Raw genomic sequence first — 16,144 nt, 5'->3', positions numbered from 1 at the left:
AGGACATGGTCAAACGGCAGTAGAATGCTTTCCAGCGCTTCTTGGAAGCAAAACTGCTCAGGAAAATAACAGTCAATGGAAAGTCTACGTGAGGAAGTGCATTCTCTCTTTGTTCGTTTATCTGGCTTCAGAGGGTCTGATGTCAATGGCTATAATTGTTGCTGAGTTTTGAGGTTCCAGACTTTTGGTAGAATTTTTGTAAATAAATATGTTTCTCTGTGTTACTGTGTAAATTTTGTTATAAGCTTGGGACTTTCTGTAGAGTCTACAATCGAAGTGGAATTGCAATATACCAAAAAACAAAACAGTTTCAAACGTAACAGACAGACTACAAATTTAGTTAAATGCAATTATATTAACTGAATATGGTGTACTTGTAATCTTATCAGGCTGTACTGCAACAGCGAAAACACAACAAAAGTGATTCCTTGCAGAGTAGCTTTAGATACGACCTCGATCACAGCCTAGTCAATCAGAATATCAATCCAGTAAAAGAGTCAAGTTACAAACACTAATAAAATATCGAGTGCACATAGAATTGGCTGGCTTTAATGTAAATTTCACGAAAGACGAATTGCTTTACCGATCCAAAAAATATCATAAGGGAACGTTACAGGCTTACTCTATCAAAAGGAAAAAGTAAAGGCAAGAGAGCGTGTTGGCATCAGATAGGAGCGAAAGACTATTTCAAAGAATAATCAACAAGGTTTCATTGAAGCCTTTTCAGCTGAACTATGCTTTGCATCACTTGCCATTAACTCCTTGGTTTTAAGAATAATGTACTCACATTTAATCATAAAGTCCTCAGAGTGATGTTTTTTGAATCTGAATGAAAAATCTTCGTAGATTGGAAAATAATATAAACATAAAAAATGATCCAACCGCTCTCAAATACGTGTTACAGAAAAACAGAGCATCAGAAACTTGAAAAGATGATAAAACTAAAAAAATGAAAAGCTTAGAAATTTAGATCATAAGTGAATTGGATTAGACCTTTATTGGTCTTATCGCTAGGCATCCTCGTCACTGAAGTGGACGAGACCTGTGTTGATCCTTGACCGCCGTTTTGAACAGTAGAAGAACTGATTGCTGCCGATAGAGCAGTCGCATGGTTTAATCTGCCGCAGAAAAGACACGAGGGAATAATTTATAGCCCCCTAATGGTTAGGGTTAGGGTTTCAGTGCCGCGAATCGTGCAGTCGGGCTTCAAGTAGCGGTTTAGGGTTTTTAGGGTTAGATAGATGGAAGCTTGAAGTTTGATAAAGTCCCTTTTGTTTCAAATAGCGATAGGTGTTAAAGTTCCAAAATTGTTGGTTACATATCCATTGAAATCGGTCTATGAAGGGAATTTAATATGAAAAAAACATATATTATGTTTATATCTATATATATGACAAAAAGAATGTTTGCATTATGAGATAGAAAACTTATTTGTAGTTGATATTTTTTCGTCTTTGCGATTTACTATTAAAGTAGGTAGTATATATAATTTGTATCATATTTTTAATTGTGCATCCAACAACTTTTTTTATATGTAAAAAAATGTTATCCAACTGAAATGTAAAGATATAGAAAACTTATGTATAGTTGATATTTTTCCACCTTTGTAATTTATCATTGAAGTAGGTGGTATATATAATCTCTTTTAGTTAATATTTGTGTCAAACTTTTGATAGTGCATCAACAACTTCATTATGTTCTTTGTATATGTAGGACAATGTCACCCAACTGAAAAGTACAATTAATAGCCTTATTTTTTTCATTCAGTTTGTGAGCATAGGAGGATCAAAAGAAGATTATTCCATAGCCCAACCAATAACTACCTTTGAATCACTCAAGACATCCATTGACTCAATGGCTAACCAATTAGCGCAATATAAGACCCCCCAAAGAGCAATGGTTTGCGCCCTTGTGTTGGAAGCCATCCCACTATTCCGACATAAATGATAATAATTCCTATGCTTAATGACAATGTATACCCCACTGCCACACTTACCATTACTAGCAGCCCCATCAAAAAACCATGCTGGATATTTGTTGCATATATTCAAAAAATGAAAGGATCTCGAAGATCCCTTATAGACCACAAGCCCAATTTCATTGGAGTATGCACATATTTTCATGCAAATACATTTTATGCTCAGTGGAGTATTATCAAATATATTTGCATTTCTACTCCTCCAAATGCCCCAAAATATGTAAAGAGGGGGGGAGTGATATTCCTTGAAGTCCAACATCTAGTACTGCAACACAATCTTACATAGAAGTGGAATTCCAATCGACAAGTATATTTAAGATGTTCATCACACCAATCCATATGGAGACCGCAAACGAACATTTAAGGAAAAGGTGAACCACGTCCTCAAGTGCCTCCTTACACAATACACATCTGCTTGGACCAATGAAACCTCGCCGACACAGATTATCCCATGTTAATATTTTATTTTTCCAGGCCAACCACCCTAAGCATTTAAGCTTTAGGGGAATGTTCCAACTCCAAATTTCCCTGAACCACCATCTATCATCATAATGCTAATGTGCAAGAGTGATATACATGTATGCCTCTACAATAGTGATATGACCCTGTAGAGATTTCCCATCTGTTATAGCACCATTTACCACTCTTGGTAGATTTGATGCTCTGATTATGGCCTAGGGCAACCCTTCCTTCCATACTTGGTCCAAAAATTAAAAAACAATGTTTTATTCCCTATACGCTACTTTTCCCTATGATAAAAGCGTGTACACGTGGGTCAGCATATACCCAAACTGCGTACATATGTTAAAACACTTAAAAAAAAAATCTTAATTTTGGGCGGAGTTCACGAGTTTTACCTGTTACTCACCTCCTATTGCCCGTGGCCCAACTGTTTCCCAACTGAAAAAACTAATTTGGAGAAGTATAAATAAACCTCCATGGGAAGGCCTTAAAGGAGAAGATATGAGATATTGGTATTGTTATCACTCCAGGAAACTCTCCGAGGTTGTAAATCAGAGATGCCTAGTAACATATAAATTTTAATATTGTTCTCTGAAATATTGGAATGAAAGATGGCTTGGATCAAGTCGGATAACCATTTCAGCTCTATTCACACTCAAGGCATGCATGAACACCCCCAATAACACAAGGCTTTAGACTGCTAATGCTCAATAGTTTGTAGATTTAATGGATAGATGGAGAACACTGACTATGCCAGCAGGTTGCATACATGGACCTATACGAATGGCTAGCTACAGGCAGCAAATGAACTTACTGACTATACCGGCAGATGTGTATATAATTACACATATAAATGGCTAGCCATAGGCAGCAAAGAAGCTTGCAAATCTAATATATCAAAGCAGAGATAAGATGACAGTTATCTGGCCTCGAACACACAGAAAACCTGAACAAACTGTTCAGGTGCAAGCATAGAACAGAAGAGAAATGGACATTAAACATGTAGCAGCAAAAGAAACTTGTATTACTAAAGACTACAAATGAGAAGCTTGAGAAAACAGGGGAGGAATAATCTCCAAAAGTTGAACCCTTGTTACATCTTGTCTTCAGCTATTTATAGCTTGTTTACAATGGTCCTCAGCCTTTTGAGGCTTCAGGTGTCTTAATCTATCCTTCTGTCTTGTTTAACTGATTGATTCCCTCAATAGGTAGGCATGGCTCGGCGGTTTTCCTCTTCTGACAGAGAAATAACCATACTCAGATATTTTGGGTGGCCTGCTGTGATGCATAGGAGCTCCCTCGTGCCAAAGATGCCCCATTAAGTTCGTTAGGATGACTGCTGCACTGGCAGGGCCGTTAATGCTCCATGATTTTATTTGATTTGGGTTGAGGCGTGTAGTGGCCCTTCCCCTTCCCTTTCTGGGTTCTGTTTGCAGGCCGATGTCCCTCTGCCGAATCCTTCTTCTGGTATATAACATAACTGCACGATTCCTTCAAGGATGGCTTGCCACTTGAACCTGCAATGGAGTGGCTGCCGTTCTTATGAAATCCCTACACCGGTCCCTTTCAGGCAATAGCTGTGAATGTTTCTTTTCTGTTATTGTGTCTGTCTGGGTCATAAACAGTGAAAACGCTGCGACACTGCTAAATCCCGCCCATTTTTGTTTCACTTGGACTTCAAACATCCTCAAACATGGCATAACTTTCTATCGGGTCCGCCTTTCGGGTCACAGTCGCATATCGCAGCCGGCCGATCCCTTGTTTTTTTAATATTTGAACAATATACATAAAACAGCTGCAAAATCATGAAAAATGGCTCTGGCGGATTTGAAGAATATATATATTTTACTTTCGAATCCCATCGGATCCAAAACCCATCATAATCGGCATCTTCCCAGGGCTTCCCTTTATATTTTCTTTATACAAAGAAAATACACCAAATACATTGAAAACGATATGGGCGCGGACTTTAAAAAATATGAAATGGAGTGTTGAAGGGTCATCGGGTTCGGCCCATCGCATCGGCGCATAACATATGTGAAGGCCCTGTACTCTTTGGCAGCCCCGATAGCGAAATTCCGACGTGATGCGAGTCGTTGATCTGTGCACGCAATTAACGGCCCTGATCAAATCGCTAAACCACAATCGCAATGCCACTACCGATACCGCCGACCCGTCGATCGCCGATATTGCCGCGGACCCGATATTTTATAAAATGGAGTGTTGAAGGGCCATCGGGTCTGGCCCATCGCATCGGCGCATAACTTATGTTAAAGCCTGCCCCTCATAATCGCCGATAGCGAAATGCCGACGCGATCCGGACCGTTGACCGGCCAGATCCAACGGCTGATATGATTTCGGACCCTTAAGCCTGCAACTTTGGTTTTTATGTGATTTTTTGGGTATTTTCACCTTCCGGTACTGTAATTCTGCCCTCCAAAGGGCTTCCCTCTTGCAACCTCTTTGATCGGTGGGTAGCTTTTGTCATGTCTTGATGATTTGAACAACATGGATTTTGGGCATGACTATAAGCATATTTGCAGCCTTTGAGAGATTTTTGAATCTATTTTTAATCCATTTGCATAGCAAAGCTAACAGGTACTATAGTGAGATTATCCCTGATCGAGTCTGACGAAATCCCTGTGCCTCTTGCACTCCCTAAAGCTTTAGGAAGCCCTTGTTTCCTTGTTGGATATATCCTTGATCTTTCTTGAGATATCCTTTTATTGGTGATGAAGGAAGGGTTTCCCTAGGCCATAATCAGAGCATCAGATCTACCAAGAGTGGTAAATGGTGCTGGCCTAGGGAAACCCTTCCTTCATCACCAATACAAGGATATCTAGCACCATTTACCACTCTTGGTAGATCTGATGCTCTGATTATGGCCTAGGTCAACCCTTCCTTCTAGACTTGGTCCAAAATTTAAAAATAGTGTTTTATTCCCTATGCGCTACTTTGCCCTGTGATAAAAGCTTGTACACACGGGTTAGCATATACCCAACCCACGTACATATGTTACAACACTTAAAAAAAATAAAAATAAATAAATAAAATTCCTTAATTTCGAGCGGAGTTCACGAGTTTTACCTGTTACTCACCTCCTATTTCCCGTGGCTCAATTGTTTCCCAACTGAAAAAACTAATTTTGAGAAGTATAAATAAATCTCCATGGGAAGGCCTTAAGGGAGAAGATATGAGATATTAATACTATATTGGGATTATCCCTAATCGAGTCTGACGAAATCCCTGTGCCTCCTGCACTCCCCAAAGCTTTAGGAAACCCTTGTTTCCTTGTTGGAGATATCCTTCATATTTCTTGAGATATTCTTGTATTAGTGATGAAGGAAGGGTTGCCCTAGGCCATAATCAGAGCATCAGATCTACCAAGAGCGGTAAATGGTACTATAGCACCATTTACCACTCTTCGTAGATCTGATGCTCTGATTATGACCTAGGGCAACCCTTCCTTCCAGACTTGGTCCAAAATTAAAAAAAATAGTGTTTTATTCCCTATACGCTACTTTTCCCTATGATAAAGTGTGTACACGCGGGTCAATATATACCCAACCCGCATACATATGTTAAAAAAAAAAAAAAAAAAATTCCTTAATTTCGGGCGAAGTTCACGGGTTTTACCTATTACTCACCTCTTATTGCCCGTGGCCCAAATGTTTCCCAACTGAAAAAACTAATTTGGAGAAGTATAAATAAACCTCCATGGGAAGGCCTTAAGGGAAAAGATATGAGATATTGATACTATAGTGAGATTATCCCTGATTGAGTCTAACGAAATCCTTGTGCCTCCTGCACTCCCCAAAGCTTCAGGAAACCCTTGTTTCCTTATTGGAGATATCCTTCATCTTTCTTGAGATATCCTTGTATTGGTGATGGAGGAAGATTGTTGAGGCCGGGAAAGGATGGATCCGGAGGACGATTCCGCTTGGAGCCAGAGAAGGACTCAAGTCGTATTTCTCCACTTTACTTGTAGCTAACTTCAATAAAGGAATGTTATTCTATTTCCGATATTAAATGTGTTTATGCATCTATTTATATTGTAATTTGTTTATGAATCTTACATTGATGCGTAATTGTTCATTCATTTATATGATTTAAAGTTAATATCATGAACATGCTTTATGTTTCTACTATTGTATATGTTTCATTTGAATAATTTTTAGGTTTCGAAGACATCAAGAGAAGCTGAGGGTTTGCACCCTGCGGGATCTACTCAAACGTAGGACTTCCGAGTAAGGACACTCTTACACAGTTCAGTAGAATAAGCATTTAGGTTGATTGCCTGAGCATTTCTTGTTGTGGTTTGCCCTCCGCTCTGTTGGGGTTCTCAACCCAAGACCCTAGGGTGTTCTCACCCACAACAGAATTGGCGACTCCACTGGGGATAACATTCTTGTTATTCCTAGTTTGGGTTGTTTGTTCTCAATCAGGGTTCAATTTCTTGATTGCTTGCTTTTACAGTGTTGTTTGATCCATTAGTGTCCCAGACATCAAGTTTGATCTTCTTGATCAGACTTTGATTTTTGTTTTTTCCTAATTAAGCTTTGTATATGCTATTTTCTTGGGTTACAGTCGTGTATACACGCAAGTTTCTTCAAGCAGACTCGTATATACACTAGTTGCTTGTGTTAGAAACGTGCGTGCACACTTCTGTGTCTTTACACAGTCGCATATGTAATTTTTTGAATTGTTTTTTTCAAATATTTTTGCCCAGTTAGGTCTACTGCCCGGTGATTTATGTTGTTGTATGGTCATCTGCTGTCTGGAGAACTCAGTTTTCTTGCAAGCTTTCTTTTTCAAAATCTCCTTCTCACTGAAAAGTCTTGATTGGCCTAGGATTGCTTCTTAAGCAAGTTCGTAGTTTGTGTCTTGGGTTCAAGGCTTTGCTTTGAAGTTCTTGGATGTTCTGGTTTTCCATAACAAGAAATTGATTTTGATTTCATTTTCAGCCCAAATTTCAAGTTCCCTTGCTTTGCTTCTTTGGTGGCCTTGTTGCTTTTTGTGATTCTTTGAGAGTCTTTTTGGCAAGTTTGAAAATATTTCTTTCTTGACATTTTGTTAGTTTGTTGAAATCTTTTGTTGTTGTTTGGATCAGTTTGTGCAAGTTTGTAGTCTTTCTTTTTTCAAGTTTCATTCATTAATGAGTTTTATAGCTTGCAAGATTTAAAGACTCCATGTGCTTCTTTCTTGATCTTTCGAATTTAGTAGTTCTTTTTGTGACCTCAAAAGTTGCTTTAGTTTCTTTAAAAGAAAAGACAAAAACATAGTTTTTCCTTTCTTTTTCTTTCCATGCTTTTTGGTTTTTTGGTTTCTTTTAGTTTTTGAGCAATTGTGATTTTTTCAATTTGTTTTGCTTGGTTTTGAGGGAAATTTGTTATTGAATTTTTGCCCTCTTTACTTTCAAGTTGGCTTGTTGATCTTGTAAGGCAACACATTTGCTTCTTGTATGAGCATCCATGCACTATCATTATAGTTTTCATTAAGGTAGTTTGCATTGTAGGCATTTTAGTCTTTTCGTTAGCTTTTGGGTGCGTGGAGTGTGTTTTCTAGAAAAAGAAAATTTTGTTTGTAAAAGTTTATCTGTAGAACTCCATAGAAATCCCTTTTCATTGAAGAAAATAATTGCATTTGCATGTAGCTAAGTTTCTATTGGTTTCTGTTGCGTCAAAACATCATTAGTTTCACTCTCATTTTTACCCATGACTTAAATAACGGGCCTATAAAATCAAGTGCTTTAATAAAATGAACTAGAACTTTTATTTTTGTCACTAATAAATACCAACAAGTTTAGGTTCATTAGGGCCTTGGAATAGGCGAGTGGAGAGTTAACCATCCAAGGCCACTTAAATTACAAAACATATAAGTTGAATAACGAGCAAAATCCAATATCGTTAGAAAGACCGAGAAAGCTCCGTGACTAGAAGTTAAGCACGAGGGAGAGTGAAGACAAGGAAGAGAGATACCCCTTAGCCTACTTGTTGGATCCCGCCTCACGACTATTCCACCCAGCTTTTGATACGAATTGGTACGCATATTTTCCTTTCCTAGGGATCTCATAGGTCGCTGCGAAGGGGAATCCCATGGCAGCTGAGGCTGACGTTGCATCACGTTCAACAGTACTTCTGGAGGGTACCCTTGCGAAGCTTGGGTGCTTGCACTGACAAAGGCTATTGTCTGGAGGTCAGTGTATCTGCTTTTGATACCTTTGCTAGTGTGCCTAGGGCATAATTACCCCAGACTGTTTTTGGAAGGACCTTGATTTTTGCTTTCTTGTATTTTGGTGTCTGGTCCTCATCACCCGGAGCGGAAATACTTGGAAGTTGCTTGATTGGTTGCATCTTTAGGGACTTTAAAGTCGAGTGCTCCTTTCTCTTTGTATTTAGTTGTCTTTAGGTGGACTTGTCTTGTCACTTTTGGACTTTAGACTCTAAGTGACTGACCTACGGCTCCGTTGATCTTGAAAGGCTTTCGATCTTTCTTTTGAAAGTTGTGGAGTTGCCTCCTCAAGGGCAAAGGTTTTGATTGTGCATCTCTCTTCCTTGGAAATTCATTTTTGCATTCCTGCAAGGGAAGGATCTGCGAATAATTTTAGTATGGCCAATATTCCTGTGGAGAGAAACCAAGGTACCCTTCCAAAAGGGGACCCTTGTGATTTTCCTTTCTTTGGAAACGTTGGTACCCCCTTGATGGCCTCTTTGAATATTCCTGGATAAAAATGTTAGACTACCAATTTGGTTGTGGTCCACTCCAAATATTCCTGATGTTCTTGAAGCTTCTCATATGAATGCTTTATTTCAAGGGCATCAAGTGGGTGTTAATTGTTCATCTTCTTTAAAAGAGAAATATGGGATTCATTTTTCTCCTCCCTCTTGTAATAAGAGATCTAAAATGAAGAGAAAGAGGAAGACAAAGAAGAATAATAATTCTATCCATTCATCACCAACCTCTACTAGTCATGTTGGAGATGAGCTTTCAGCCGTTGCAAGTCATATTGGGGGCATAAGTCTAGTCACTGCAAGTCATACTAGCAATGCATCACCAACCTCTGCTAGTCATGTTAGAGATGAGCTTTCATCCGCTGCAAGTCATGCTGGGGGCATAAGTCTAGTCACTGCAAGTCATACTAGCAATGAATCATCATCAACCTTTGCTAGTCATGTTGGAAATGAGCTTTCAGCCGTTGTAAGTCATGTTGGGGGCACGAGTCTAGTCACTACAAGTCATACTAGCAATGCATCATCAACCTCTGCTAGTCATGTTGGAGATGAGCTTTCAGCCCCTACAAGTCACACCGGGGGCATATGTCTAGCCATTGCAAGTCATACTAGCAAAGAGTCACTAACCTCTGTGAGTCATGTTAGGGACTTTCCACCAACCACTGCTAGTCATGTTGGTAGAATGGATGTTGATAAGAAACCTAGGTGTGGAAGTTTGAAACCTAAGTTCCCTTGTAAGATATGTAAGGGAGACCATCTTATTCATTTGTGCCCTGGTATTCCAGAGGTACAAAGGATATGGTCTGAGTCTGAAAGTCCTTCTACTCCTGAATCGGATATGGTTTCTCAACAATCCCATCAACCATTGGTTGATAACGTGGCTGCGCCAATGCAATCTCTAGCTGATTACACTCCTCTTTTGGGGGGTGAAGTGCCTAACAACAAAGTCTGTTTGATTTCTAGTACATAGTCTTCTGGTATTGGGGGCATTTCGGTTTCTTTGAATGTTCCCCCCTCCAAGTTCTAGGAGTGTCTCCTTTGATTGGGATAGTCTTGTTGAGCCTCATCTTTCTTCCGGTGCACCTTTCCAAATAAAGGTTAGAGTTAATTCCACAAACATCTATCAATGTATAGTGGATGAAGGATCCTCTACAAGTATTATATCCTCCTTAACTTGGAAAGCTTTGGGTTCTTGAAAGTTGTTGTCAGTTGTTAGCCTATGATAGAAGACTTGGTGAATCTATGGGTGTTCTTCCTCAACTGCCTATTACTTTAGGTGGTTAGACTATTTTTATCGATATGATGGTGGTTGATCGCCCTTTGGACTTTAATATGCCACTTGGGCATGATTTTGTCTATGCTATGAATGCTATGGTGTCTTCACTCTTTCGAGTGATGTGTCTTCCTCATAACAGGAATATTGTCATTGTTGATCAGCTTGCATTTGATAATCACCACCCTAATTCGAATCTACTATAGAATACCCCTTGGTTTGTTCCAAGTCTTCAAGTAGACTCTACCCTGCCCTGGGTGAACTATGTGGCGTTGAATCCTCAATGTTCAAATGTGTATGAGAAGGATCCTTTGAACTATTATTTTCCTTCTTGGGACTTGGTCCCGACAATTGACCGATTGATTCCTCCTATGGGGACAAGGGACCCCTTAATTCCCTCTTTTGATCCTTGTAGTTCTCATTATTTCTTGAAATTTGATTTGCCTTCATAGGAGGAACTTTTTGAAGCCATGAGTTTTAACTACCAAAGGAGTCCTTAGCTTGAGCCCTACAAGGGGTTTGTCTCGAAGAACTATTATACGTAAGTTGCAAGGCTGTGTGGTTCCTTGTACCATATTGTACATATAAGGTACACATTTTTGAGTTTTGTATTCTATAACACCAGCTTTTATATGAAGTTTATATATGGGATGTATTAACTTCTTGTCTAGTGTTCCTATTTATGTCTACATAAATTGGAAGATTTCTCCTTTGGACTTTTTATGGTTGATCTGCTCTAACAAGTATTGGTTCTCGAAATTGGCATATAGGTTAGGTTTTTCATCTGCGTTGGGCATTTATCAGTTTCCTTTCCCATTTTGGCCTTAGGATCGACCCCACCAAGTTATTATGAAAAACCTTCTCATTGCTGTCATGACTTGTGTGGTAGAGCCTACCTTATCATGGGCGCCCTAGATAGTACCTTGTTATCACTTGGCACCCATGCTGAACTTTTTTTCTTAGGCTCGGGAGTCCTCTTTAGTCCCACCATGACTTGTGCGTTGAAGACTCATTCTCTTTCTTCTTCGCTATTTTCTGGCTTTATACCCTAGAGGCTCCTTTGTGTTGAGTTGTACTAATCCGGATTTAAATAGGAACACAACAAATTACAGATATAACCATTCATACAAAGATGCAACAGAAATAATTGTTACATATTCATTTGGGCATATCAACCTCAACTTACAGGTCGATGTTATTAGAGTTCATCATCCCCTAATACAGTTGTTACATGCCCTAAAGAAGTTAGTCATCAGAATGTCTTACTCCCAAAGAAGTTCCATCACAGAAAACATCCAAAAAGCACCCCTAAGGAGATCAACACATGAAGCCTTCTATCAGGCTGCAATGCATTGCAGGAGCTACACTGACTGAGTGCTATGCATCGCACTTAGTCCCTCTTTAGCCTACGATGAGCGAACTTGGGCAAATTTCTGTGAGGGTTTGAAGATTCCTTATCCATTGGAAGCCTCTAGAAGTTTCTCAAGTGCCACCTGCCCCTCTAAGTTCACCCTTGGATGACAAAAGGAATTAGGAAATATCAACCTCCTATCCCCTCTTTCATGGAACTAATTTCTAAAAATAGAAAGGCATTCATCATCATCATTGATGACACAACCTCCTTCACTCATCTATAAATAGATCACTCATCCAAGAGATCATGGCTGAAAAATATTGAGTTGCAAGGAGATGTTGGTGGTATGAGATTAAGATTGAGTGCAAGTATTGTGATATTGTTGGAATGTCTTGCTTTTCATGAGGTGAAGAAGGATTGAATTGGAAGGATGACACTGGATCAAACTCACATTGGTTGTAATCTTTCCTCTTATCAATAAAGTTTTCGAGATTTTTCCCTTATGCTTGTGTTTATGTTAAATGCATTCATGTGTATATCATGCTTTCGATTCTGTGCTATTTATGAACAATAGATCATTATGCTTTGACGGGTTTTTGTTTCTGTAAGTTGTGTAGGTACTTCTCAAGCGATTTAAGTACGGGAAGGAGCAGCGAAATCGGTCAAGGGAGATAAGGAACAAGCGGAAGTTACAAGTAGGTTCTTTGTCCCTTATTTTATCTGTTGTTTATAGGAAAAATTAAGATTGCTTTGATTGTTGTTTCTAGATCAACTACTAGATATAGAGGGTTAGGCGTTTGTAGAAACACTAAATATTCCCAAAACAAATTGGCAACTCCGTTGGGGAGCGTTTTCCCTTTTTAGTAGCTAAGTAGCCTCTTAGAACATTCCAATATATTGTACTTGTTGTTGTTTATTTAATTCAATTCTAATCCATTGAAAATTGAATCAAATTTGAGCCAAAAACACCTTCAAAATTGCTCACTGTAATCATCGCGTTGTCCTTAACTGAGACCTACAATGCATTTCATTTCCCGCATTGGTACAGAGTGATTCAGTGCACTGTCTATCATTACAGCCCGCACTAATCTCTTGAAGATCATTTTCCCATCTAGGAACTGAAGTTTTTGTCAATTTTCATCTTTGATTGAATTGCTTGTTGAATATAAATTATGTCTCATCTCTGAAACCAACCTTCATCTCTTTAATTTGGCCCTGTTTAGACTAGGATTGGTGAATGTCTTTTATGTATTTTTTTTGTCATTTGCAATCCATTGTCGAAAAGTAGTTTTGATCAATTGTTCCTTCAGTAGAAAAGTGTCGTAAAATCGTCATTTTCTTTAGAAAGTGAAGTGTCGTAAAATCCTCCTTCATAGATAGTCGATCGATCTATTTGTGCATTTGATTTGTATTTTCATTAAAAGTGTCGAAAATCTTCATTTCTTCAAAATTGAAAGTATCGTTCAATCTTCCTTTCTCTCTTAGAAGAAATTGTCATAAATTTCCATTTTTTATGAAAAAGTTTTGAATCGTTTGTGCATTAGTTTTTCTTATTACATCATTCACATTAAGAGAAACTGAAAAGAAATACATGCATTTGCATTTTAGAGTTTCAATTTGTGTGCTAAAAGGAACATTTAGGGAATTGCATTAGTTTGTGCTCTTTGTTGTTTGTTCAAAAGTACTTCTATGCTCTATCCCTCATAGTTTGGATTTTCATTGTTGAAATTAAATGAAAAGAGTGCTTATCATTCTAGTTGCATTCTTAGGAATTTCAAAACACATTTTGTGGTGAACCTTCAAAGGCAAATTTCTAAGCAAGATCAACTTAAAATAAACATCAATTAATCTAACAATGCTTTGGAACTTAACGAAAAACATCTAGAGGTCTAGGCTAGAGACGTGTTCTGACGTCTTTAAACCTAGTGGTTGTCATTTTCACTGAAGGTTGGGTGATTCCTCCTCTTTGATCCGATAAGTGCTAGTACAGACTTGTGCTCCTTGTATCATCGCGTATATAGTGGGAGACCCCAATAGGTTGAAATCCTTTATCCCTAGGAAGTTGAGTCTGCTACCTTACCGATCGCAATGCATTGAACACAACATTCAGGAAGATTGACTGTCATACGTAAAGTCCTTGGAAATTTCTCTTTCATTTATCACCAAGGTGTATATTGCAGTTTTGCGATTTGTCTAGTAAACCCTCTTGTCTAGAGTCTCCAAGGTAGTCACTTTTTTTCCTTTTCGACTCTTTTAAAGTAAAAGGATCATCTAAGCACTTGTCCTTTCAGGCTCATTAAAAATCAAAGGCGACTAGAGTCATCTTTTGCTTTTTCTCGACTCTTTAAAACTGAAAAAGCGAAGTTGTGTCCCAATGTCGTTAAAATTAATTGGCCACGAATAACATCCTTATTTCTTAATTGAGTTTAAGTTGATAAAGTATAAAGTAATCCACAATCGTGGAAGAAAGGCAACCCAAACCCCGTCGTTCACGGAGAATAGCGGGTCAACCACCTTTGCCTCCCGAAGCGACACCAATTGACGATTCACCATATAGGTGCGACTCAGGTGTGGTAGAAAACATCGAGTGAGTTACAATAGAAGATTTTGTCGCAGCTGCATCAAATGATACAGTCTTGGATGTTGACGGTTGTTCATCCATAGTTAACTGGCCCAAAAGCTATCGTAAAGATTCAACGAGAACTTGCAAGGAAGCAGAATCAGATGAAGCAAAGTAATCAGGTGTAGCAGGGTAAAGATTAATCCCAGTTCCAAAGTGAAATGGGGTTCTAGGTGTGAAATCATCTACTATCTCTTATATGGCAATCAAATCTGGTGGAAGAGGTTGACGGTCAGGTCCATAAAAGATCTCTGGCGTTGATTTCAGAGTAGTTTCAACAGTGACTGATGTTGGAGAGGTAACAACTTCTAAATGTTGAAATTCAAAGTCCAGATGTTCAGGTAAATGAACAACAGTTTCGAAGGGAGGTTCTTGAACAACTTTTGGTTCAGATGTAACTCCTATTGGAATTGGGATAGATTCTGGACCAACTCTTAATGGAGTTGTTTCAGGTTCAGAAGTACTTTCTGGTTGGACAATTTCAAATTGAATATCAACTTGTTGTTGAACAACCTCAGTTATTGTTACACTAGGATCAGTGCTAATGTCCTCAGGTAATTGTGAAACTTCCTCTTTAGGAACGGATGTACCAGAAATAATTGGAGTAACTGAAGTCTCTGAAGCTATTGAAACAAATGTTTCAAACAACCCAGATGAATAACTAGGAGTACTTGATGTACTAGACTCAGTTAAACGAGACTGCTTTGTCCGAATCATCCCGGTTGGTTACCAATCATTGTTTGGAACCCACTCAGGGGTTGCTTCAGCACCATGGTCAACACCCATAAACTCGTCTAGATTTCTACCTGGTTTTTCTCAAATGGGAACTCAACAATTTGATCCTACACATCAGTATCAATTTGGGCAATCTAGTCATCAAAGACCGGTATATCCATTAAATACTGGATTGCCACCATATGGAGAGCAATATGCTTATTCACCATTTCCTCCCTTTTCTAGGGGACAACCATATGGTAATTTCCCATAGTATTCAAGTCAAACTGGAGTTAGAGTTTGTCAATGGCAACCAATAATGCCAACTCAACCAAGGCTTGTGTATCCAACACAACCAATGCAAATTATGTCAAATATTCCTACTACACCTATTGTTACTATTATGCCACAGTCACAAGCTCAATCTGTTGTATCTCAACCGGTACAAACTGATCCTTCTTCCTTGCAACCACAAGTTTCAAGTCAAGAGGTTCAAGTTTCTCAAGTTGTTATACAACAACCACTTGTTTCTGGAGCCCAGCAACAACCTCAGGTTAGTATACCTTTATTTGGAATGACCCAAGTTTACATTGGTATAGTTGATCCACAGCTTGGTTAATCTTTCATTATTGGGCAGCAACAGTTGGTTCAACAACCATGGCTGCCAAAATTCCAACAGTCCCAACCCCAGTCTGGATTCGGTTCACAAGCTCAAACTGGTTTTGGTCAATATCAAGCTTACCAAGGACCTGGGCAACAAGGCTTTGCAGGTTATCAAAAACCACTTTATACTGGTTTTGTCCAACAACCTTACCAAGGTTACCAAATGCAGATGCCCTATGTTGGTATGCAAAGACCTATTGCACAGGCGATTCCATCTTATCCTGGGTATGCTCCACCTGACTTGAATTGGCAATTGCCATTTGTAGCAACTTTAGAATTACCAGATTTAAATTAGCTCACTAATGATCCAATTGCATATGTGCCTTGGTGGTCGGTGATTCCTCATAAG

At 38.8% G+C, this 16,144-nt stretch overlaps 1 long non-coding RNA gene and 1 other non-coding gene across 2 annotated transcripts; both read right to left on the bottom strand.

The window, feature by feature from the left end:
* Positions 1–335: 335 nt before the first annotated feature.
* Positions 336–1,294, bottom strand: LOC149154788 (uncharacterized). The gene is made up of 2 exons (XR_016262986.1): positions 994–1,294; positions 336–464 (listed from the first exon to the last, which is right to left on the bottom strand). It is a non-coding gene; the product is annotated as an uncharacterized LOC149154788 (long non-coding RNA).
* LOC149154789 (small nucleolar RNA snR60/Z15/Z230/Z193/J17) lies at positions 657–757 on the bottom strand. The gene has a single exon (XR_016263944.1). It is a non-coding gene; the product is annotated as a small nucleolar RNA snR60/Z15/Z230/Z193/J17 (small nucleolar RNA).
* Positions 1,295–16,144: the final 14,850 nt, after the last annotated feature.

This window comes from Pinus tabuliformis, chromosome 9 (assembly GCF_031772625.1).
Source record: "Pinus tabuliformis cultivar Carrire ecotype Pingquan chromosome 9, CPIR1, whole genome shotgun sequence".
NCBI lineage: Eukaryota > Viridiplantae > Streptophyta > Pinopsida > Pinales > Pinaceae > Pinus > Pinus tabuliformis.
Note: the sequence above shows the minus strand (reverse complement) of the source record. Positions and strands in the feature narration are given on the sequence as shown.